This window comes from Prionailurus viverrinus, chromosome C1, assembly GCF_022837055.1.
Source record: "Prionailurus viverrinus isolate Anna chromosome C1, UM_Priviv_1.0, whole genome shotgun sequence".
Classification (NCBI taxonomy): domain Eukaryota; kingdom Metazoa; phylum Chordata; class Mammalia; order Carnivora; family Felidae; genus Prionailurus; species Prionailurus viverrinus.
This window is the reverse complement of record NC_062568.1, coordinates 67,251,579-67,274,355: the sequence shown is the minus strand read 5'-3', so window position 1 is coordinate 67,274,355 and position 22,777 is coordinate 67,251,579. Positions and strand designations below refer to the sequence as shown.

The following is a 22,777-nucleotide window of genomic DNA, read 5'->3' as shown; positions in this document are numbered from 1 at the left end:
AGACTGGCTGGACTGGCAAAGCCCATGCACTCCAGCAACGTATGGGTGCCATCGCTGTAGCAGGCTTGGGAGATCCCCAGATGACCTTGGCCTATAGTTAGCTCTCACAGTCAGCTGTGGCTGGTTTCCAAAGTAGCAGCAACGGCAGCTGACAGCTTTGGAAGTGTATTTTCTTCTCTGTTAAAGAAAAAGTGCCCATTAGCAATACATTTCCCAAGAAGCTACTCTTCCTGGTTTGACTGAGGGCTTCTGTGGTAGAAAATATGCCAGTGTTTCCAGAAGGCTATTTAAAAAAAAAATTAATCACTTTTCTCTTGAGACAAAATACCTTGAACCTCTTGGGTAACTTAGAAGAATCAAAACGTAAGTTCTATCCTTGGAAAACATGTCAAACGCCTTCTTGAATGCCTTAGTTCATTAGAGAAGCTTTTCCCCTTTTGCCTATCACAGTAAAAGTGAATCAGAATGTAAGGTTTCAAAGGCAGAGAAGGAATCTAAAGCCTAACAGATTAAAGTCAATGCTTACTTTGGGGAGCTGAAGTTGGAATACAAGAATCTAAGTTTGAGACTCTTCGATAAAAAATTCTTGCAATCACTTAGTGTTCATGTCAAACATCTGGTGGCAACTTTGCTTTAGTGTATGGTAACTGGGGAAAATATTGAGAGATTGCAGTAACGTTTTTTGTTTGTGTGTGAATTGAGCCTTAATTCATGTACTTCATCCAGAAAACACTAGAGGGAGTAAGTCAGATAGAGGAAAAAGGCTACCTCGGAAGGAACAGCAGTGTAGAGGAGGCTGAGGAGGAAAGCATTTCTGCATTTCCCTAAGGCACAGAATTTCACTTAGGTAGACACTAATCTTTACATTGTGACCAAGTGACTTTATATTTGAATGCCGGTGCTAAAAAACTTTAATTATGATCTGCTGAGCCTGTTCAGAATCCAAAACAGTCAAGGAAAACCATTACTCTCTGACTAGAATCTGTATCCTGTCCATTTTAGGCATTTTGAGAGTGAATATGATAGAACTCTGTGAGTCTTTAATTTTAGAGGACACCTTCTTTGGATGAATAACCTTTCACAGATATTGAATTTTTTTTATAGCACTGGTAGTAATACTCCCAGTGCTCGAAGTGAATAGTAATGATACCAGGCATTTTCAGACACTTGTAGGAATAAAATGAGCTCTTTGTAAATATCCTCGATGGGAAGCCTTCCCCTCTTCATTTTTTCCATAGTTTTCATGAATTAGGTCTACCTTAAAACATCATTTTACGATCTAGTAACACTGAGGTTAACTGGCCCAATGTCATGCACATGTCAATGAGAACTGATAATGATTCTTCTTGTTTAAATTCCCAGTTCCTCAGTTCCTTTGTGACGCTTTGAAAATGCCAAAAGACCTAGTGAAGGCTAGAGTCAAATCGCCTACTTAAAAAAAAAAACAACTGACAATCACTATAATCAGAAACAATATCTTAAAAAGCTGTTTAAGAGACTATTCAACTGAATTTTAAATATTTTCCTGAATGATGAACTAATAATTCCATGAAATACTGTCCTTAACAACCATAGCAGATTTTTGAAGAAGAGTTGTTAAAAGCATGTGTGAAGTCAGATGTAAGAAAAATCACAATAAAGCATGCTAAATTAATGAGGATCTTCCCTCCTACAAACCATGGGGGTCAGCCTCACCTGGATGTTAATATCCAAAGAGAAGTAACATTATGAACTTCCTAAGGCAGAGGCTGTCGGAAAGGATCAATTACACTGACAAGGAAAACTCAGCTCCCAAGTTTGGGTTTGCGTTTGTTAGTCATGCATTATACTACTTACCTCTCAGGGCAGACCTTTAATTTCAGAAAGTGCTGAGATGCATTACTGCACCCGTTATCAAGTCTTTGGCAGAAATACCATTTATCCTTGTTGTGGTAATGAACAGATTTATAACATTCTGGTGTCACCATTCCTGAAAAAGCACGTTCATTTGAATATTTCTTCCACAAACATAGTGAAATATTTCATGAAGGCACATTGGTGTAGACTACTATGGAGAGATATTGCTGGTGAATGACAGAATGTCTGGTTGATTTACACGAAACCCCAAGTGCTCGTATGAGAAGAGGTTAGGTTTAGATTGACGAGCAAATGTGTAACCAGACTTCTGGCTGACAAATGGCAGAACTATGCCAGCGCATTAGCTGCTCTGGAGAGAGACCAAAAGTAAGGCAGGGGGATCAAGTTCGTTCCATAAAGGACATTCAAACCTAATGGATGGCAGGAGGGCTGGGGCAGGAAGCGCTTGCAGATTTTAATGCCCCAAAATAGTAGTGGGCAAGTTTAGAGTTGAACTGGCATCCAAGCCAATGATCAAACTCTTATCAAACTTTTCTGTATCATGTGTGTTGTTTATATTTACATTTCTTCAGAAGGATCCTGGTGTTTTCAAGTTAAGTCTATTTTATTGGCAGCTCTGGCTTAAAGTCACTAGCCTCTAAAAATGGCTTGTTTGGATAAACTAGAAAAAGAAAATAAAAACTGATGAGATTAGTATTAAAAATGGTGCCAAACAGTAAATGATCCAGATTGGATTGGATTTGTTCCAGTCGTGCACAGCTGAGACGAGACATCCATACAGCTTTTGAGAAGAAGGGTGAAGTGTTTGGACCACACTCTTCTTCTGAGGCTGAGGCCAACAGTGTAGGGCTTTGGGTCTGCCTTCAAGGAAGTCCTGTGATAGTAACGAGAGATGCTGTCCATTGAGCTGATGTGGCATGCAGCTCAAGCACTTGAGATGCATTACCTCACTTAATTCTTACCAGCACACTGTGGAGTGGGTGTATGGTCCTGCTTTAGAGATTTGTTGACTTGTCCAAGGTCACACACGAGTGACAGGATTGAAACTCCAGTCTGACTCCAAAGCAATTTCCATCGGGCAATTTCCAAAGCATTGCCTCTTGAGCATCTGACCAACAGTCCTGGAGGAGGTCTGGTGGCTTTCAAGCCATGTGGTATTTGAGTACGATGAGAAGCAAGAGCTGCAGAGAGCCAGAAGACCCGGGTCTGAATCCTGACTCTACCACTTACTTGGTGTTTGAGCTCAGAAAAATTCCCTACGTCTCTGAACTGTCTCCTTGTCTATAAAGAATGTGTGTCTTGCGTGTGTGCTGGATTATTAGAAGACTTTTAAGCCGCTTTTCGTTTCTAACCTTCTATGATACCATGGAGCATTCAAGGGGCTTTTAATTCCCCATATTTGAGGTGCACATTCAGTCTTTTGCTTACTTAGTAAACTCATATGTGGGGAAACACTTCGATTTGGAATTCAAGAACTGACTTAATTTCTGCCATAGAGATATTACTCTTTCTCTGCAAAATTCATTTCCTCTGTGGGTAGTCCCAGTGCTGACTACCTTCTATTTCCTGGGTGGACCTACTCCACTGTGTGCAGAGCGTAGTGCTCTGTTCACAGTAAACCATAGACAGAAAGGCCTCTAGAAATACAAAATGGTATTTCGTAATATTATCGCAAAGAATACCACTAAAGTTGGCGTTCATCTGAAGGCAATAAATGTGCTTCGAGTAGGTTAGAGAACCAAATGTCCAAGTATTCCCCTCCTTATGTGTAATTCACTGTAATACGCTGACAAGTTTTCTCTGAAAACTGCTGTCTACCATTAAACTGTGTCCTCTATTGCTTGTTTGGCTTGTACCCATTCTGTTGGTGAAAATGTATACTTTGGCTTTCCTGCCATGGGCATTCATCTCCTGCTACTCCCCCGCTCTGCTCAGCATTCTTGAGGATCAAGTGACATGGGCTGGGCTGTGTGTGGGGAGCAACATTGGAAAATTCCTTTGATGTTGTGCCTTGTGATACTCAATGGCTAAATCCAAGCTTTTGCTATTTGACCAAATGCCAACTGGACTAGTTCCTGAATGAATATCTATGATCTTACAGATAGCTGGATGGAAAAATAAGAAGAAACCACTGGAAAAAATATTTCAAGACTATTTTACAGGGCTAATTAAGGCAAAGCTTTGATTAATTGGAAAGTGAGTTGAGCAGAGCGTTAATTAATGAAGAGCTAAGGTGTAACATTAAAAAAATTCATTTAATATATCCTGAGTGTCATCTATGTATAAGGAATGCAAAGAGGGTCAAAAGGTCATATAATCCCTCTGTCTGAAGCACCTTCTGGCTTTCTTCTAGCCATTACTGTTGAAAATTTTGTTCTTTTTCCTTCTGGTCCTTTTTAATGCTTATGTTTTTTGTTACAATGATGTGATCATACAGAATATATACTTTGAATCCATTTTTATTCACTTAACATTGTAAGAATTTAATCTAAGCATCATCTAAACTGTAATGGTGTGCTTAAACATTCCTTTATTTGGTTAAAATTTAAGTTGTTTCCACTTGTTTTCCATGATAGGAAATGCTATAAAAAAATCTTTACACAAAGAGAATGCCCCTCATTATTATTGTTAATTTTGTGTTTCTTATGACAAACTCTCATGTGGAATTATTGGATCAAAGAAGACAGTTTTAAGTACTCATTTAAATATTTCATTTAAATACTCAATGCGGAGGCACCTGGGTGGCTCAGTTGGCTAAGCCTTGGATGCTGGATTTCAGCTCAGGTCATGATCTCGCAGTTTGTGGGTTTGAGCCCTGCATCGGGCTCTGCACCGATGGTGTGGAGCTTGGTTGGGATTTTCTCTCTCTCCCTCTCTCTCTGCCGCCCGGCCCCCCACATTCTCTCTCACTCTCTCCTTTTCTCCCTTCCACTCAAAATAAATGAATAAACTTTAAAAATAAATACTCAATGCAATATGCATTGCAGTTGCTTCCAACATATACTTGCACACCATTGTTTGACTATAAATTTCTCCCTACTATCTCTATCATTATTGGGCTCTTGATTGTTTACGTTTGCCTAAAACAGGCAAAATACTTTTGAATCAAAAAAACAAATTTAATGCTCATTATCTATGCAATTCACACAATAACCTTGCAAAGGTTTACAGATGAATAGCTACGGGGAAAGATTAAGTGACTCTCTCAAGACCGTACAACTATTATCTGAGCTGGGACTTGATCTTGTTCCTTGAGCCCAGGCCCGCGTGCTGCCCTCTTCCACAGCTGCCCCTAAAATCAGGAAGCTTTAGGCAAATGAGCCTCCAAGATAAGCCTGGAGAGGCTCCATGATTGGTATGTATCAAGATGGAAATGAGCAGGACTGTCCAAATGGCTTTGTTCCTTTAAAAACCAAACACTTCCTCAAACTGAGTGAATTTTTGGTTAATTTACACATGCTGTTTCACCTTCCCACATGCACATTAAAAAGATTTTTTTTTTTAAAGGAATGTTATTTAATAGTGCCTGAGTGTTGAAGTGTTTTAACTAAACTCAGATATACATGAGTAACTTCAGTGGAAGTTGTTCATGCATATCTGAAGCAGAATGTGGACTTTTGACTTTAGCCTATTAAACACAAGGAAATGCATCGTTAAAATTCCACTCTTGGCTCTCCAGCCAAGATGAGAATTGCCCCGGCCACAAAACATGACAGACAGGTCTGCCACGAGGCCCAAAAATTTGTTAGCATTACAGAATAGGGTAGGCAAACCCCAGTAAATCAAGGCCTTACCTTCATTTCTCAAAAAGCCAAATGAATGAAAGTGTGTGCTTCATTCCTTACAGTGATAAGTTGGGTTTTGCTGGCATGTAAATGTGGAGTAAAGGGGCAGAGTGCAAGTGTGGAGGAAATGACAGATGCCCCCCAGTCAGAAGGTGTTTGGATGCCTCAGGTACCCATTTGGAAGGTCATAGTGGAGAAATGATTTGGAACCATGTGGCCTTCCTGTTCTTTGCAGGGGTGAAGAGAAGGCAAACCCAGTTTGTAGGTCACAGTCCTGTACGATAGCAATGTCTGTCAGTCCTGGCTCCGCTGAGTGTGGCTTGGGCAGAGCAGTTTGTGCGTCTTTCCAGCTGGAGGTTCTTGAGATTTAGAAGGTCCCCTGTAAGCTGAGCAGGAGGTTAAATAACCGGGTTTAACAAAACTCAGAGACAGCTTCATTTTACCTAGATTACAAATCCTGTTCATCTCTAATCGGACTACTATTTAATGGACATTAAGAACAAAACAACAAATCACCAATATTTATTTCACAAAGATATGACCCTGACCGTGGATAGCAGAAAGGATGCCTTGTTAACATCACCCAACAACTCCGTTTAGATAATTGCAAAGAGGTCTGGATTTTCCAAGCGTTCGGACAATTTCCTCTAGAAGCTTCTATAGGGAGCTGAAAGTGCTTTGGTGCATCCTTCTGTCTGAGAAGGTGATTTGGATCCACTGTGCTTTAAGGGGAGAAGCTGGAAGCAGCAGGATGGAATTGTAGAGATGTGGACAAGGGAACGTCTCTCCAGGTCACTCGTTTTGTAACCAGATTATAGTTTTCACCAGTGAGGAATCCTGAAAAACAATAACAGAAAACAGCTTGGAAGCAGCTTTGATTTCAAAATTTCTCAGTGATGTCTCCACTCCACCAACGTATTTTCATAGCCTTTTGCCTGAAAGGCCAGGCAATAAATATGCATAACATTCAGAGCTCTGCCTGGAGCTGGGTTCTTGTTTTGCTGGAAGGCATAGAGAGAAAGACACACTGAGCAGATTACCAGGGGCATTTTCCCCTTTCTAGTGAAATGGCTATTCTCTCTGATGCTACTAGAGTGTTTTCTGTCACCTCCAAACACTACACACTGTGACAACACTGATCTCCAAGGCCCGTACCGTCTGTGACACTCTGTGTAAGATGCAGGCAGAGTTGGACCAGACGCTGAACCCCTCCCGCCCAGCCCTGGCCAGGAGGTGGAGCTGGGGAGGGGCTGGCCCTCAGTTTGCCTGTTGTTTTTGGAAGCTTTCATTTAGGTTTTTACTACTGGGTGGTCCCCTGGGCCTCCCACTACATTCCGAATATTTCCAAAACTTTCTGAGAGGTGGTGGTTCAACCGAATGAGCATACTGTCCTCACTCACGTGGAAAGCTGTAGGCGCAGGCTTCCTTCTGTCACACATTCTTTCACGTTTTCCCTCTTTATTTTCTTTAAAGTCAGTTTGAACAAAATAGAATTGTGACTCTGAAGTTCTAAGATTCTGGGTACAGTGGTATATATGCTGTTGTTGTTGCTGTTGTTGTGTTGTTGCTTTTCCAGCCCCTTATGTTTCGATGCTCAGTGATCTCCACGCTTTTTGGATGGCTCGCCAGAAAAAGTAAAAGATTTTAAGGAGATACTCCCAATACTTGTTATTTGTTCATATATACATGTACTATTGAACTAATATATTCTGTTCATTAAAATCATACGGGGCGCCTGGGTGGCGCAGTCGGTTAAGCGTCCGACTTCAGCCAGGTCACGATCTCGCGGTCCGTGAGTTCGAGCCCCGCGTCGGGCTCTGGGCTGATGGCTCAGAGCCTGGAGCCTGTTTCTGATTCTGTGTCTCCCTCTCTCTCTGCCCCTCCCCCGTTCATGCTCTGTCTTTCTCTGTCTCAAAAATAAATAAATGTTAAAAAAAAAAAAAAAAAAAATTTAAAAAAAAAAAAAAATAAAATAAAATCATACAAAGACAAACATTTAAAAAAAGGCGGCGGGGGGCGGCGCCTGGGTGGCTCAGTCGGTTGGGCATCTGGCTTAAGCTCAGGTCATGATCTCACACTTCGTGAGTTTGAGCCCCGCATGGGGCTCTGTGCTGACAGTTGAGAGCCCGGAGCCTGCTTTGGATTCTGTGTTTCCCTTTCTCTCTGCCCCTCCCCTACTCATGCTCTGTGTCTCAAAAATAAATAAAAACATTAAAAAAATAAATAAAAATAAAAACACACAAAGACAACATTTTGAAAGGTAAAACAATATTCTTTTATTTTCTCCCTGGCACACACACAAAAAAAACTTTTTACTTTTACTATGCTATTAATGTCATATGCTCATTTTATATTTACATGTGCCTGAACTGAGTATGCTTCGCTTGAAAAGCTTGCTTTACCACTTTGTGATAGGATTCAGAAGTTTAATTCTGAGGGCAGTTTATGTTAATATTTGGTCTTAGTGATTATTGTGGCTAAAAACAATTCTACAAAGATAATGGGAGAAGTACACTATTGTCTGTAATTACTTTATCCTGACTCATGTTTCAGCCACATCTACCAGCTAATGCAAAGGTTCTGTTGAAAGTTCACTAATAAGTTTCCATCTTCCTTGGCATCAGTCATTTGCTTTTGTAATCCAATCAAAAGTGCTTCCCATTGGCCAAAGCCAGAGCAAGTCAGAAGGCAAGGGAGACTAGTTAATGCACATTTTCATAGATGGATACATGATAGATAGATAGACTCAAAGCTCTCTGAAATTATTCATTTGAAAGGTTTTTTTTTTTTATTTTAACGTTTATTTATTTTTGAGACAGAGACAGAGCATGAACGGGGGCGGGGCAGAGAGAGAGGGAGACACAGAATGGGAAGCAGGGTCCAGGCTCTGAGCCATCAGCCCAGAGCCCGATGCGGGGCTCAAACTCACGGACCGCGAGATCGTGACCTGAGCCGAAGTCAGACGCTTAACCGACTGAGCCACCCAGGCGCCCCTCATTTGAAAGATTTTTAAATAATTTAGAAAAATCCCACTTCCCAGTTTTAAAAATGTGTACATATCAGAATTTTTTTTTTTAACAGAGAAAGCATTGTTTTCAGAAGCAAACATATACAATGATGGAAGCTATTCTAAATGTCCATTTGCAAAGTGTTCTCTCCAAGGCATGAATTTTTCAAGCAGTCACTTTCTCACTCACCAGTACAATGTCAACATTACCTTGGTTGCACAGATTTGGTGTCTTTATTTTTTGCAAGGCTCACTGCTGGTTGCACAGCAAGACCAAGGAGCCTTTACTTCCTTCCCCGAAGCCTGGGGTCTGGGGACAGAACAATAACCCATGCCCAGGGAGAAAATTCTTTCTGGGAATGGAGCATGGTCTGTATCTGTGATTTTGGTAGAGGGACTGCATGAGTTTGTTCAGAATGCCCTAACAAAGTACTGTGACTGGGTGGCTTAAACAACAGAAATTAATTTTCTTGAAATTCTAGAGGCTAAAAGTCCAAGGTCAAGGGGCTGGTAAGGTTGGTTTCTTCTGAAGCCACTCTTGGCTTGTAAATGACTCTCTTCCCCTGGGGTCTTTGCATAGCCTTCCTTTTATGCATGTGTCCGTGTTCAAATTTCCTCTTCTTATGATGACACCAGTCATGTTGGATTAGGGCCTACCCGATGACCTCATTTTAACTTAATCACCTCTTTAAAAGCCCTGCCTCCAAATACAGTCAGTCACGTGCTGATGTACTGGGGACATATAATTCAACATATGAATTATGGGGTGGGGACACAATTCAATCCATGATAGGGACATGCCAATCCGTGGCCCACAGGGAGGAAGCCTGGGCAATAAGCCTCATTGGATCTTCCCTCCAGCCCACCAGTTCTCTGCATGTACTTTGCACTGGCCAAATTCAGGTGGAAGCCAGAGGACAGGGAGCCTGCTTGATGCTGTACCCAAAGGTCAGTGTCCTAGGACATGCAGAGTTAAAAAGAGTAAAAAACAGAGAATACCCAGCTCACAAAATCACGGTGCTGAGCTTAGAAAACAGAAATGCCATTGGCCTATAGGGTTACCACTAATTTAACATAGAAGGAAAGAAGTAATGGTCAGAGAAGCCAGGGTACTCAGCTTTGGGGATTGCACTGAGATGCTAGCTTCAGACAACTGCTCTTACTAGGTAGCTTGGCTTTGCGGAAACAGTTTGAATGTCTTGCATAGCGCTTGCCCTGGTGAGAATCAGAAAAAGACATCCGCTGTGGGCAAATTAGAGAAAAGTGGTTTCCGTGGGCTGAGCAGTCCTTTCAATGCCCAGCTTTGGGGATCCTCATTGGTCCTCCTCAGCCAAACACACCCTGCATGACTCTGTGCAGTGACCGTTATCACAGGCTCAGTGTCATGGTCAACATGTCCTCAGTCCCCTTCTTCCAGACCCTTACCACGGACACCTGGAAGGATACCTGTTGATTTGTGGCTGCTTCAAACTGGCAGCCGCTCTAGTGCCACGTGGAAAAAAATCATTAAACTATGGCAAAATTCACATCGATCACTGGCTGTTTTATGAAATCCATCAAGCCCTTTTTGCTGGCAGTTTCTGGCTGATCTGAACTGATCTTTTGGTGGTTCTCCCACCTAAGGGGAGTAATTAGTGTTCTTTTAGACAATTGTTCCTTGTGAGCACCTCTTGGTAACCCCATTTTAAGAGTTTGGGATGACTGACAAACATGAGGTCTGAGTATAAGCACTGGAGTTTAATCTATCCATCAGACAGACAGGCTGCAGCTCACGGTGAGAACAACTCTGGGGGGAGCACATTCACATAGTCACTGCAGATTTGTATGGTCGTTCTGACAATTTTCTGGCAGGTGGCAGCATAGAGTTCTAAAAATGGTACACACAGAGTTCTAAGAGAGGGTACTTCCTCTGTCCCCAGTTGCTATAAACTTGCTGTCTGGGTAAGTGACCGGTTGGGTGCCCTGTGTGCGAGGGACTCTGTTAGGCATGGGAGTGGGTCTGGGGAAAGGGAAGGACCCAAGGAAGACTAAGACATGGTCCCAACTTCTCCATAGAGTGAGGAGGAGGACAGAAGGGTATCCTCTCAAGAGCTTCAGCTTCAGAATAATGTCCAGATGTACCGCCTTCTCTGTCCCACCCTCTCAAGTTCTGACAGTAAATGAGGAGTGGAAGGTCCAGAGGGAGAACTTCCGCATCCCTCCCAGGTGGTGGCGACATTAGGCTATTGCCTGGGTTCTTTGGGCTCAAAGGGTTGAGCCTGTGAGAGACCCCTGACAGCCATGGCCAGGCTGGGAGTGGAGAACTACTGGAGCTGAAGGGTGAGAGCTGGTAGGACTGGGTGGGTGTTGGTTGCGGGAGGGGGAGAGGGGCGTGCGGGGCAGGCCAGGAGCAGCCTGGTTGGTCCCGCAGCAGCTGTGGGCATCTGTGGAAACCACCAGAACAAAACCTGGGCACCAGAGCACCCTAACAATAAACTGCAGCTTGCTTGGCAAAGCCGAAGCAAAGCCCTTCTTTTTAGGAGAAAGGAGGGGAACTCTTTTTCAGTGTTCTCAGTGGGAAGCCATTTATACTAGTTATGCACTTGCCCCAGCACTACCCCTTTCCCATGGAGACTGGGCCCCCTTGGCTGTGGTTACTCACCCCGACTGCTGATCTTTGCCAACACTCACCCTCTTACCTCTGGGCTCTTACGACTGCTTCCCCGCCCCCCCCCCCCCTTAAATCTTAAGTAGAGGTATTCTTTGTGAGAAAGACAGTTATTTCACATAATCTTAGGGTCTGTGATTACCACCTTGAAAATACTTGGACATTATCTTATAAAGTCAAAGCTAGGCATACCTCATGGTACAGCAGTCCCCTTCCTGATACACCCTGCAGAAATACGTGTGCACATGTATGAAGTGACACGTACAAGCCTTTTTGATCATTCTTGTTCACACTAGCCAAAAATTGGAGACAGCTCCCATGTTTATCAGAAATGGAATGGACACATTTCGATATGTTTATACAATTTTTACCACCATACAGTGGTACAAATAAACGCATTACCTACCGCTATGCAAAAACACACGATTAAATCTTACAGACATGATATTGAGTGAAAGAAGCAAGACACAACAAAATATTTACATTTTTTAAATGTTTACTTATTTATGAGAGAGAGACAGAGAACAAGCAGGGGAGGGGCAGAGATAATGGAAACACAGAATCCGAAGCAGGCTCCAGGCTGTCAGCACAGAGCCCAACGTGGGGCTCGAACTCAAGAGGCATGAGATCATGAACTGAGCTGAAGCGGGACGCTCAGCCCACTGAGCCACACGGGCACCCCAATGCAACAAAACATTTAGTGCACAATTCCATTTATATGAAGTTCAAATGTAGGCAAAACTAAACTGTGGGTTTTCAGGACACATATTTTGGTGGTAAAATCATAAAGAAAAGCAAGGCATGGAATCCTCTACTGTCTATATAGTGTGACCCACTGAGTGGAAGGAGGGGTTCATTGTGAAGAGGCATCATTGGGGATGTCTAGGCAGGCGGCCATGTTCTACTTCTCATGGGCCGAAGTCATAGGGAGCCCATTCTGCAATGAAAATTCGAGCTGTATATTTGTGTTTTATGCACTTTTCTAAGCTTATCACACAATTAAAAAAAAAAAGTGAAAAAGAAAGTAACTCTTTATTGCCTAGTTATTCTCAGGAAGATTAAGTACCGGGTTGAATCTTGAAGGATAAATAAGAATTATCCACGTGGAGAAGACTCAGACAAGAAGGGGCAAAGGTGCAAAGTATAGAACTTTTCTGAGATTTTAAAGTTCAAGTGGAGGTGTGGTTGGAGGTGGAAGCGAGGTCTTGGGGAGCCAGGTGTTTAGACGTGGTGGGCTGGTAGAGGGGTTTGAAGCGAGGGAATGGAATTTCAAGTAGAGGAGGGCTAGTAACAGGGACAAATGCAACAAAGAGGTCATTCAGATAAAGACTGAGGGGTGTTTGACTTGGGAAAGGAGGTCCCTGGCCTCCGGGTGGGAATTGTGCAGTGGGGCCTGGCAGTGGACAACAGACTGGAGTGGGAGGAGGGTGGGAGGGGAGGTGGGGGAGTGGAGACAGACGTGTTTGGCAGCCCTGACCAATGCTGCAGGGAAGGCCAACAGATGAGGAGGTTTAGATCGGGGAACTCACTATTTCTCCATGACCATAAAAGGATGTAGCTCTTTGGTTCCCCAAGTCTGGAAGGCATTTATTTCAGACTTCAGAATTCACTCATGGGAAATGAGATGGTTGAATGGGTGAGGAAGCATCGCCCTGCTCTGTGAGGTTGGACTACATTCACTTAGGAGGCGCTGGAAAAATCCCTGGGAGTCTCAGGAGACTGTTGCTCCTGAGTTTCTACAGGATGTTGGATTTGTGGCCTCAGAGATGGAAACGTCTCTGTTCCCTTAATTTAATGCACACCGGAGTAGGTGGCTGAGAGCTTGCAAGAGACCAGTCTGTCTGCCAGGCCCTCGAGGGACAGCTTCAGGAAAATGGTGTCAGTCAACAGTTTCTCTTCTTTTCTCTCCCGCACTCAAACCATCTTGTATGCGTTTTCCTTCTTGTCTCCCTTTCTAGCCTCTCTTTCCTGCTTCCATTCCTTCTCTTCTTTCAGACGTCCTCTCCTTCTGTCTCCTTTCTGGATTTTCCACTTCCACACCATTCCTGCACTTCAAGTCTCTGCTTCAAACCTTTTGCCACAATGAGAGGTAAGCAGACTTCATGGGGCCAATTTATGGCATCACAGAAGGCCCCCTTCTTTTGGGGGAGCACCTGCCCCGTTATGGCAGAGAGACTCCTGCCCCTTGACATACAGTTCCTGTCTCCTCCTGGGCAGAGTTGGAAGATGACCAACTTCCTCACCACCCCCAGACTCCCACACAAAGCCTGAGCAGGGGAGCAAGGCTGAGGCATTGGCACAGCCAAGATGGTGATGTCGGAGCTGGGAGGCAGGTTATACACAGGGGAACTGACCAAATGAGTAAATATACCAAGTAAATATATCGGGATCCAGGTTACTTGCTGTCAGAGAAGAGAATTACAAACATGGGAAGGGAAAATAAACCCGGAGGTGTTGGATTGGAACTGGAGGTATAAACGTGTGAACACGTTTTTCAAAATATATGGATAATGTAGAAAACACGGATGTGAGTGTGGGCATGTGGACACCTCCCCCCACATATACATTCCCTAACCCCATTCGCTGACAGGGCTTGGGAACAGTGATATATCAGTAACAGAGTGCACCAGGTCCTCAAATCTTACCTTCCAACGACCATTCTCAACTAAAAGGAACCAAGACTCTTTGGAGAAATGGCCGAAGCCAGAACTGGGACAGGAAAAGCACAAGAGGAGCTTGGGACATCTACTGGTACTGGGGAGCAAGGAAACGCTTAAAAAATAATGGGGACATGTTTTGAAAAAAACACAGAAGCTGGCATGCACAGGGTCCCACTGACCAAATTAGGGACAATTTGAGCATTAAAACAAATAATGATTGTAACAGATTAGAACCCAGCGGATTCAATAGGAAACCCTGAGTCCATCCTCATGTAAATAAGTAAATGAATAAATTCAAAGTTTGAGGAAGTCCAGGATATTTACATGGTTGCAAAGCATCTCCCCACGAAATACTTATTAACGGCCAAGTGAGAAGGAATAACTTTACAGTGGAGATGCCAGGCAGAAACCACCTTAATTAAGTGGTCAAAGGGAACATTGTTGGTAATGAGAAAAATGGAAATCCTGCACCCCCCAAAGGGATTCGGGTGGGGAGAACACAGCCTCACTTTGGTGATACTCCTGCCAAAGGTGCAGGACCACGTGGAAACTTCAACCAACCTGAGGACAATCTGCAGAATAACCGGCACATAATCTTCAATTGTGTCAAAGTTGTGGAAGTCAAATAAAGACTGAGATGCTATTTCAGACTGAAGGAGACTAAAAACACAGCAAGTAAATGCAACGTATGATTTTGAACCAGACCTTTTTATTATGAAGAACAATGGTGCTCTCATTGGCATTCCTGTCCTTATTTTGGTGGTTGTATTGTTGTCACCTAGGAGAATGTCCTCGTTTGTAGAGGATAACGGAGCACTGGGCTGGTAATTTGCTCTCAGACAAACCAGGCCAAAAAAACTCCTTTGTAGTGTACTTGCCACTTTTGTTTCAAAATTAAAAAATAAAATGGCACAACCATGTTGGCGGAAAAAGAAAGATATGTTATAGGGTGAACACAAAATTCCCATTAGTTGAGGAAGAAAACATGAAAATTTTTGTGTTTATCAGGGGTCGTGCAGGGCTGTGCCTCAACATCCTTGGAGTCCCCTATGCTCTCTCCTCAGCTCTCAGGGGTCGTTTGACAGAAAAAGCGAGATGTATTATTGTTGACAGTCATTGGAGAGCTGAAGTATTAGGTAATGGCAAGTGTCATGATTCTCCTTCCCAAGTCACAGGCCTTGCCAGAGGACTTGAGCCCAGCGACTTGAGCTGTAGCTGCTGCTTCACGGGAAGTGGAAGAGAACGGACCATGTGTTGGCTATCACTGGAAGTGCTCAGTTAGTGGTAGGACAACTTGTGGCTTACATCTCTTTTTCCATCTGAGGGGCTGAACTTGGACGTGAAAGGAGCATCTGGAATGTTTGTGCTGTTGCAAGACATTTTGTCCTTCAGGATCAGGGCAGAAGGAGGGATGAAGTATGTAAGAACATTTGAGAAGAGACTTAACTGAGAACATTTATTACAAATTTACAGTCTTCCAGAGTCACTTTCATGGAGTGGGGCTTTGAAGTGCTGTCCTTGGCTTCCATTAAGGGGCTACCTGAAACAGCCTTGGGAAAGTGTCCTAGTATTGGCAGATACTTCCCAGTATCTCCTGCAGAGATATGGTGGATACTTCCCAGTATCTCCTGCAGAGGTCTCTATACAAAGGTAATAAATACTATCTTTTCCCAGAGGATTTGGTAGGCTTTTCTACCTTTGACAAGAGTAGGTGTACTTTCTCCCTTTTCACCTTGGCTGCTAGGAAACTCAAAATTATTGAGGTTCAACTATAGGGATAGTGGAGGCCTTTTGGCTTGCAGAGTTACATTCTGTTCTCTCCTTCTCTCTTCGCTGTTAATCTCCCAAGCCCTGATTTTTAAATGTGTTTTATTGTATTTCCTATAAGCTGCTTTAAACTATTGTAAATTAAAGGTTTGTAAACCAAATAAAGGGAAAGAAGGATCACTGGAAGAGTAAAAGTTGAAGGAAACAGAAAATTTCCTCTGTAAGACAGAACTAAACATTAAGAAGAAAATTACACAAGAATGCAAGAAGTTCCTTTGGTATTTCTTAAGAAAAGAAGAGGTAAGAGGGCCAGGAACAATATTCACGGTCTCCAGCATGTGTCAAAGCGCAGCGTTTGACAAGCGGGTACAATGGGATGCCTGCCTAGACTTCTGAGAAGAAAGTAATAAATATAAGAGTTCTCAAGATATTGTGGTGGGGTAGGGAGGCGGGTCAGAAAACCACGCAGGTGTTTGCAAATCCACAATCTGGCCTGTGCAGAACATCTGACAGAGGGTGAACAAAGTCAAAGTGATGCTATTTAAAAAGTATCCTACACCCTGCTTGATTAAAACAAACCAACACTTTCTTTTCCTACATTCCAATATTTTCAGAGCAGGAGTGACAAAGAACATCAACTCTTTGGACATCTGCTCCAAGTCTCATTCTGGCACTAGCAGACCTATTGAAGACTTCATTTGTCTGCCTGACAATTTCATCTCTCAGAAGGCACAGGGGCCGATGACGGAAATGGCTGCTTTGGCGTGAATTCTGATCAGTAAAAACGGAAACGGTTGGTAATGTGGAAATGACAAGAGTATCAGGAGAGAGTGTTTATGTCGTCTTGGCCCCTCCCAGAACTCCCAAAGCTCTTGATTTAGGTCATGCTTTTGTTACTTCTCCTTGCTAGATTGTCATTCATATGCTTGTGTCTCCTCGCAAGACTGTCCCTGGAGGACCAGGACCACATCATGTCATCTTTGTGTTTTCTGATGTCTGCTGCAGTATCTTTTTTTTTTTTTTTTAAATATATGAAACTTGTCACATTGGTTTCCATGCAACACCACCCTCCAAAAACTCCCTTGTGCTGTCCCTTTATAATCACATCTTCCTCTCCCTCAATTCCTGGCAATCACTCTCATGTCTGTCAATACACTTTTGTCTTTTCAAGAGTGGAAATGACTGACTTAACTCTGCAGCATCTCAGTTGGCAGGACTAAGAGTGATAGGTAGAAATTACAAAGATGCAATTTGACTTCATTATAAGCTAGTTTGGGATCTGTTCCAAAAACATACGTGATGCCAGGTAAGGTGGGAAGTGCCCTGTCACTGGAGGTATTCAAGCAGAGAAATTGGATTTAGGGATACTAGATGGTGGAAGATATCTGCAGCCTCATTTATGATCCGAATCTTGTGTAAAAGAGCATTGGAATAACCTAGATCAAATCTCAGCCTCTCAGAATCACATTTAAAATGAAATGAATAATAGCATTGAAGTTTTTATTTAATCCAAAGCCACCTGTTTTCAATTCTGAGCAGCCCAGAGACCTGCCAGTGCTTTCTCGTGCCTCCAAGTCATGAGGTCTGGCAAGGCTTTTGGCTTTCTCCTCTGCCCCCAGCTTCCTTGAGCCTCAAAGTCACATTTGTTACTCCCCGGGTCTGAGCAACAATGCTCTTGGTGAGGAGAGGGCTCTGCCAGCAGCAGGCAACAGTGGTTATCTTTGTGTCTGTTCTTAAAATTACTCTCCGATTCAGAGCCCGGTTACTCCCAGCAGCCTGTGCCTGGAGCTTCAGAATACCCTACCCACCCCCCTTAGTTGCCCTCTAAGGCGCTACACTGTGTGCATGCAGGTCTCCCAAAGGAGAGCTCACAGCTGAAGGTGAAGAACAACATAACCCTCCCTCTAGTGGCTCAAACTAAAACACTCTGGCCCTACAAAGGTCCAGAGCGAGACGCTCTGGAGCCACCTCGCAGGGCTGAAATTCCACTGCTTCTCAGAGTTTATCCTGAACAAAGGGATAGGCACAGAGCAGCGCCTCTCAGCTGTGCCAAGAGCTGCCTGCTGGGACCTGTGGGCACCCATCTCCCAGACCCACTCCCCGCTGCCATCTGGCACGGGCCCCGGGTGGGAGCCATGTTCCGTGATGGAGGGGTGGTTGTCTCATCACGTTGCTATCTGAGGGAAGAAACTGCCCGACTTTTCTTAACCCCTGAGCTCCGAGTTTTCTCCCTCCTCACCTATGTGACATCTTCTGAAGCTTTGTGTGTAGGGAAGGGACCTTTACTCAAGGTAGCTAGAGCTTTTCGTTTTTGGCTACTCGAGTGGAATGAAGGCATGAGTCAGATCTGAACTTTGAGTCCCACTCAGGCTGGGAAACACTGCATTTCTACTAGTGAATTTTTAATCAGTGTTTGTGAAATGCAAGAGGTGGAATTCAGGCTCCTGTGAATTTACCTAGTGTCACTGGCCAACTTTACCCCAGCCAGTTATAGAGAGGGATATACATGCATCCCAGGGAGCAATTGTCAGCTCGTCTGCCCTCCCTTCCAACCCAAAAGTTCCATCTCAGAGGATGGGCCCAGCCCACCTCAGACAAAGGTGAAATCCTGGCTCCCGAGGATGACCGGAGCAGCCACGACCTTTTAGCTGGGCACCACAGTTCCCCTATATATGAGGGATGGCTCTTTTGAAAGCACCATCACTCTGGTGACAGAAAGGGTGCTCCTGAAAAAGTGTTTACCAGTTTCCTTAAAAAAAAATTAAAAAAAAATTGTTTTTAATGCTTATTTATTTTTGAGAGAGAGAGCGAGAGCGTGCACGAGTGGGGGAGGGGCAGAGAGAGGGAGACACAGAATCTGAAGCAGAGCTCTGAGCCATCAGCACAGAGCCCAACACAGGGCTCAAACCCACAAACTGTGAGATCATGACCTGAGCTAAAGTTGGATGCTTAACCCACTGAGCTACCCAGGCACCCTCAGTTTCCTTTTAAAGGCAGCCATTGGATGTCTCAGGACTCCAGTGACATAAAGCCTTCCTAAAAGAACAAACAAAAATAAAGTTAACAAAACCTAAGATGCTTAGCAGCCCAAATAGCAGATCTTTCCTGCCTTTGGTCACTGGTCACATGAGGAAGCATTGGGACAGTGTGAGGCTGGGAAAGAAAGGAGACCATGCAGCTTACAGTCCTAGCAGCCTGTGTTCATCCTGGTGAGGCCACACTTCCTCCTGCCCTGACCTCCTTCTCGCTCAAGCACTCATTATCATCAAAGGGCCATATTTCCTTTTCTGAAAGAGCCATTCGGTACCAGGGTTTTCTTGGCTCTGGCAAGTTATGTGGTCTAAACTCCACTTACGTACTTCACACCCCACATGGCCCCACGGCAGGGAGGTGTACAGAGATGGGGGGTGTGGGTTCTTATTGCCTACTTCTCTCATCACCGAGCCATTGGGTAGCAGAAAAAGAATACTGTAGGACTACACCAGAACATTTAATCTGCCTTGGGTAAAGGACTCAATTTCCTGTTCCGAGTATTTCCCATAAAGCACCTTACTTAGTGTGGCAGAGAAGAGTTCTCTCTCCCCCATGAATGCTGAACAAGAGCTTCTTAGCCAACTGAGGTCACTGAAGGAGGCCCATGGTCATCAAGGCACGGATAAGATCACCCTGAAATCCTTACCCATGTGCTTGCTTAACACGACAGGGCAGTTTTTATTCTGTTCTGGGCAATGACAAATAGCACCACAGTCAAAGGGTAGCGGTAGGAAAGAGGGAGACGGGTCTGGCTTTCTGGCCTTTTAGAACAGACCAAAGGTGGACTTTGGCTGAGAAGGACTGTGGTCAGCTGATGGCTCATGTCTCCAGTTCCTATCAAAAAAGAAGGAGGTGGCAAGGTTTTCCCACTTCTTTCCAAGGACATGTATTTTGAGTACATACCGAATCTGAAGTAATTTTCAACTCACTTTCAGACCAACTTACTGAGCTGAAGAAAGAGATCAGAAGTGAAATGCATGAAATTCTAATCTACAATGAACCAATTAAAAAAAAAAATTGACAGGAAAAATAAAATTTCAGATGTTTTTTATTCAAAGGTTTTCAAAAGAAATAAAACAGAAAAAGCTAACAATCTGATCAAATGTACAGTTCAAAAATGTCTTTTGGCGTTTAACAACAAGTCCTAGGAAAGAAAACTACAGAGTTATCTTGAACCGGACAAATAAGTTACCACTGGCAAGTTTGTGGCACTAGTAAAACAAAAATAAAAAATTAACTCTCTTGATCATATAGATATCTCTATGAAAATCTTTTTTTTTTCAATCTGTACAAAAGGTCTTTCTTCATAAATTAATTTTTTTTATAATTTAATGGCTGTCTACTATGTGATGTTTAACTGATTTTTTTTTTATTTTTATTTTTTTATGTACAGAGGTTATGTTTCCCAAATCTTACCCAGACGAGTATGGCACTTAGTTCAGACATATCTAGCAGCAGATTTCCCCTCCCCTCTAACCGAGCTATCAAATTTCTGTCTTAACTAATGCAAAAATATCAAGTAGTGAGAGACCCAGGTTTATAAATGTATTAGGTACAAGGAGGGTGCTGCGTTCAGTCTGGACTTTCACAAAGCAGTAATATTCCAGGGAGCATAGAACCAATTAATACCACAACTTTAAAAAAGGAAACAAAAACAAAAACAAAACACATTTCTCTTAGGACTATGTAATTTTCACTAGAATCTACACTTCTCAGAGCAGCAAGGACTTTTGAAACTATGAAATGTCACTGACATCTATAATCAAATACAAGCATAAAATTTAAGAACTAAAAAATACTCGAAAGAAATAACTGCTCAGCCCTAGCTCCTGAGCTAGGAGGATTTGGTCTGTGGAAACAGGGAGGGCCAGCAACCTGTCCCAGCACAAAAGAAAATAGACTCTGAGGTAGATAACTGATCACACACCGTTGACCAGACAAGTACACAGTTTTGGAAGACAACTTAATTTACCGTTGCTTTTCAAACGTATGCAATCGTCTCACTAAAAGAGCTTTAAGAACAGTGAATCACCTTAGATGTACTAAAGTAGAAATAACCGTGTATTTATGAATCAGGAATTTCATAGTTTCAAAATTGTTTTCTCTTTACACTGAATACTTGTAGTGATGATGTAAAGTGTGGCACTGCTTGGATCCAAATCTTCCTTCATGCTTTTTTTTTTTGTTTGGGTGTGTCCATACATCAGTTAAAATTATAAAACCTAAATGCAAAGGTACAAAAAAGGCACATTCTCCTAACCGCAAACTGGTCCGGCAAAAATAAAGAGCACAGAAGATATGACGCTGAGACAAGGTGGAGCAACTGGTTACTGGCTCTTCGGTCTTTGGTGAAGTTACCTTTAAAAGTGCCAAGTAATTTTTATTTCTCAAATTTATGTAATAGAGAGAGCGAGTAGCCAATCGTTTTGCTTCTATTCATATCTCAGCTTAGGTTTGAAGATAAAATCCTTACTTTTAGCTTTTGCCATTTAGTTGCAATAGCAACGTTTTTCGCTTTGCCAGATCTCAGGCAGAATTCTCATTCTAAAGCACTATCATTAGTATAAAGGAAGGACAAAACATTCGGTGACTCCCCGCCCCCGCCCCCCACCCCCAGCCCCAACGCTACCTACACTAAATCTAGAACATCGAGTTAGGTTTTTTTTTTTTCCTGAAAAAAGGCAAAAAAGACTTTACATTGCATCATACAGCAGATATCCTAAATCAGTCAAACTATCAGAGGAAACTGTTGGCATACAGCCTTACAAACAATTTACCCTATTAAAAGTTCCCCAGTCAGAAAATGTGTTTCACACAAAACATTTTTTCCCTTCTTGCATTTCACTACCTTACACATCATGTGAAAAATCATTAAAAACACCTACTACATATTTAAAAAAGCCAAAATTTCAGCAACTTTTATTGACTACCTTTTAAAAGCCCTATGCTGCTGTTTTACAAGGCATAATAGACCAGCTCATTTGGTCAAAGCGTTCTACATCATTAGTTTGAACTAACTTTTACTGAAACAGCTACAGCATCAAAGGAGTTAAGGCAAATTGGAATTCATAGAAAAGGAGAAGACACTTCACACTACGTTGAAAGTAAAACGGAAAAGCTAAGAAGAGAGACGCGGAGGGCAACACTGAGTACAGGGACACTCACACGGCAAGCACAGAACGCCATGGGGGAGGTCGGACTACTTAAACTTCAGAGCCCATTTCATACAGCTGAAGAAAACGCAAATTCAACACAAAAATGGACAAAACCACAAAAATCTGGTCATGCACTTGGATAAGTCTTCATGGTCTTTGTGCATACCCAGAAAATTGAAGTTTTCTTTTTCTTTTCTTTTTTTTCTTACTTTTTTTTTCCTTTTTTTTTTCTTTTTTGCATCATAACATTTGATAAAAATCTTTCGTTTTGTTTTTTTTTTTTGTTTTTTTGTTTTTTTTGTTTTTTTTTTACTAAAATAAACCTGTTCGGGGGAACAGCTACTAGATGAATTTAAGGGTTTTATGCACCTTATAGAACTTATAGCAAAAATAGTTTTAGTTGATTTCATTATAAATAACGTTTTCAAGAACCTGTGCAAAACTGTCAATAATTTCCTAAAGCACAATTGATCAGAAAAATCCATGATTGTTCAGCCTTCACACCCTTCTTCATGTAAGAACACCCTTCTGTACATCTGGAAGAGAAAAATAAAAGATAAATGCTTTTGTGCATTTGGTATAATACGGCACCTCCTTCTTGTTTTAACGGTGTAGGTGTTTGAGGAAGGCAAGGTGGTGGGCATCTCTGGTGGCAGACCAATAAATGCTGGAACCGAGGGTCGTTCCGATGCCTTGACTCTACCTGTCAAACCTGGGACCTGCACCAGTTCTGGTGCACTTGCACCAGAACAAACAGAGACCCAAGTGTCTTAAGTTCCACACAGCTATTTTATTACGATCTACATGACCAAGTAAAAAGTTTTGAGACTTGTGGTCCAGGTGAGAGCTGGGAATGCAATCCTCCC

The 22,777-nt window shown here is 42.8% G+C and overlaps 1 protein-coding gene across 7 annotated transcripts in view; it reads right to left on the bottom strand.

The window, feature by feature from the left end:
• Positions 1 to 19,786: 19,786 nt before the first annotated feature.
• Positions 19,787 to 22,777, bottom strand: part of RBMS1 (RNA binding motif single stranded interacting protein 1) — a 220,184-nt gene continuing 217,193 nt past the window's right edge. For all 7 annotated transcript variants that reach the window (XM_047869518.1, XM_047869517.1, XM_047869520.1 and 4 more), the window contains one exon: positions 19,787 to 22,447. The gene's annotated coding sequence lies outside the window, so the exon portion shown is untranslated. The remainder of the gene's footprint in view (positions 22,448 to 22,777) is intronic.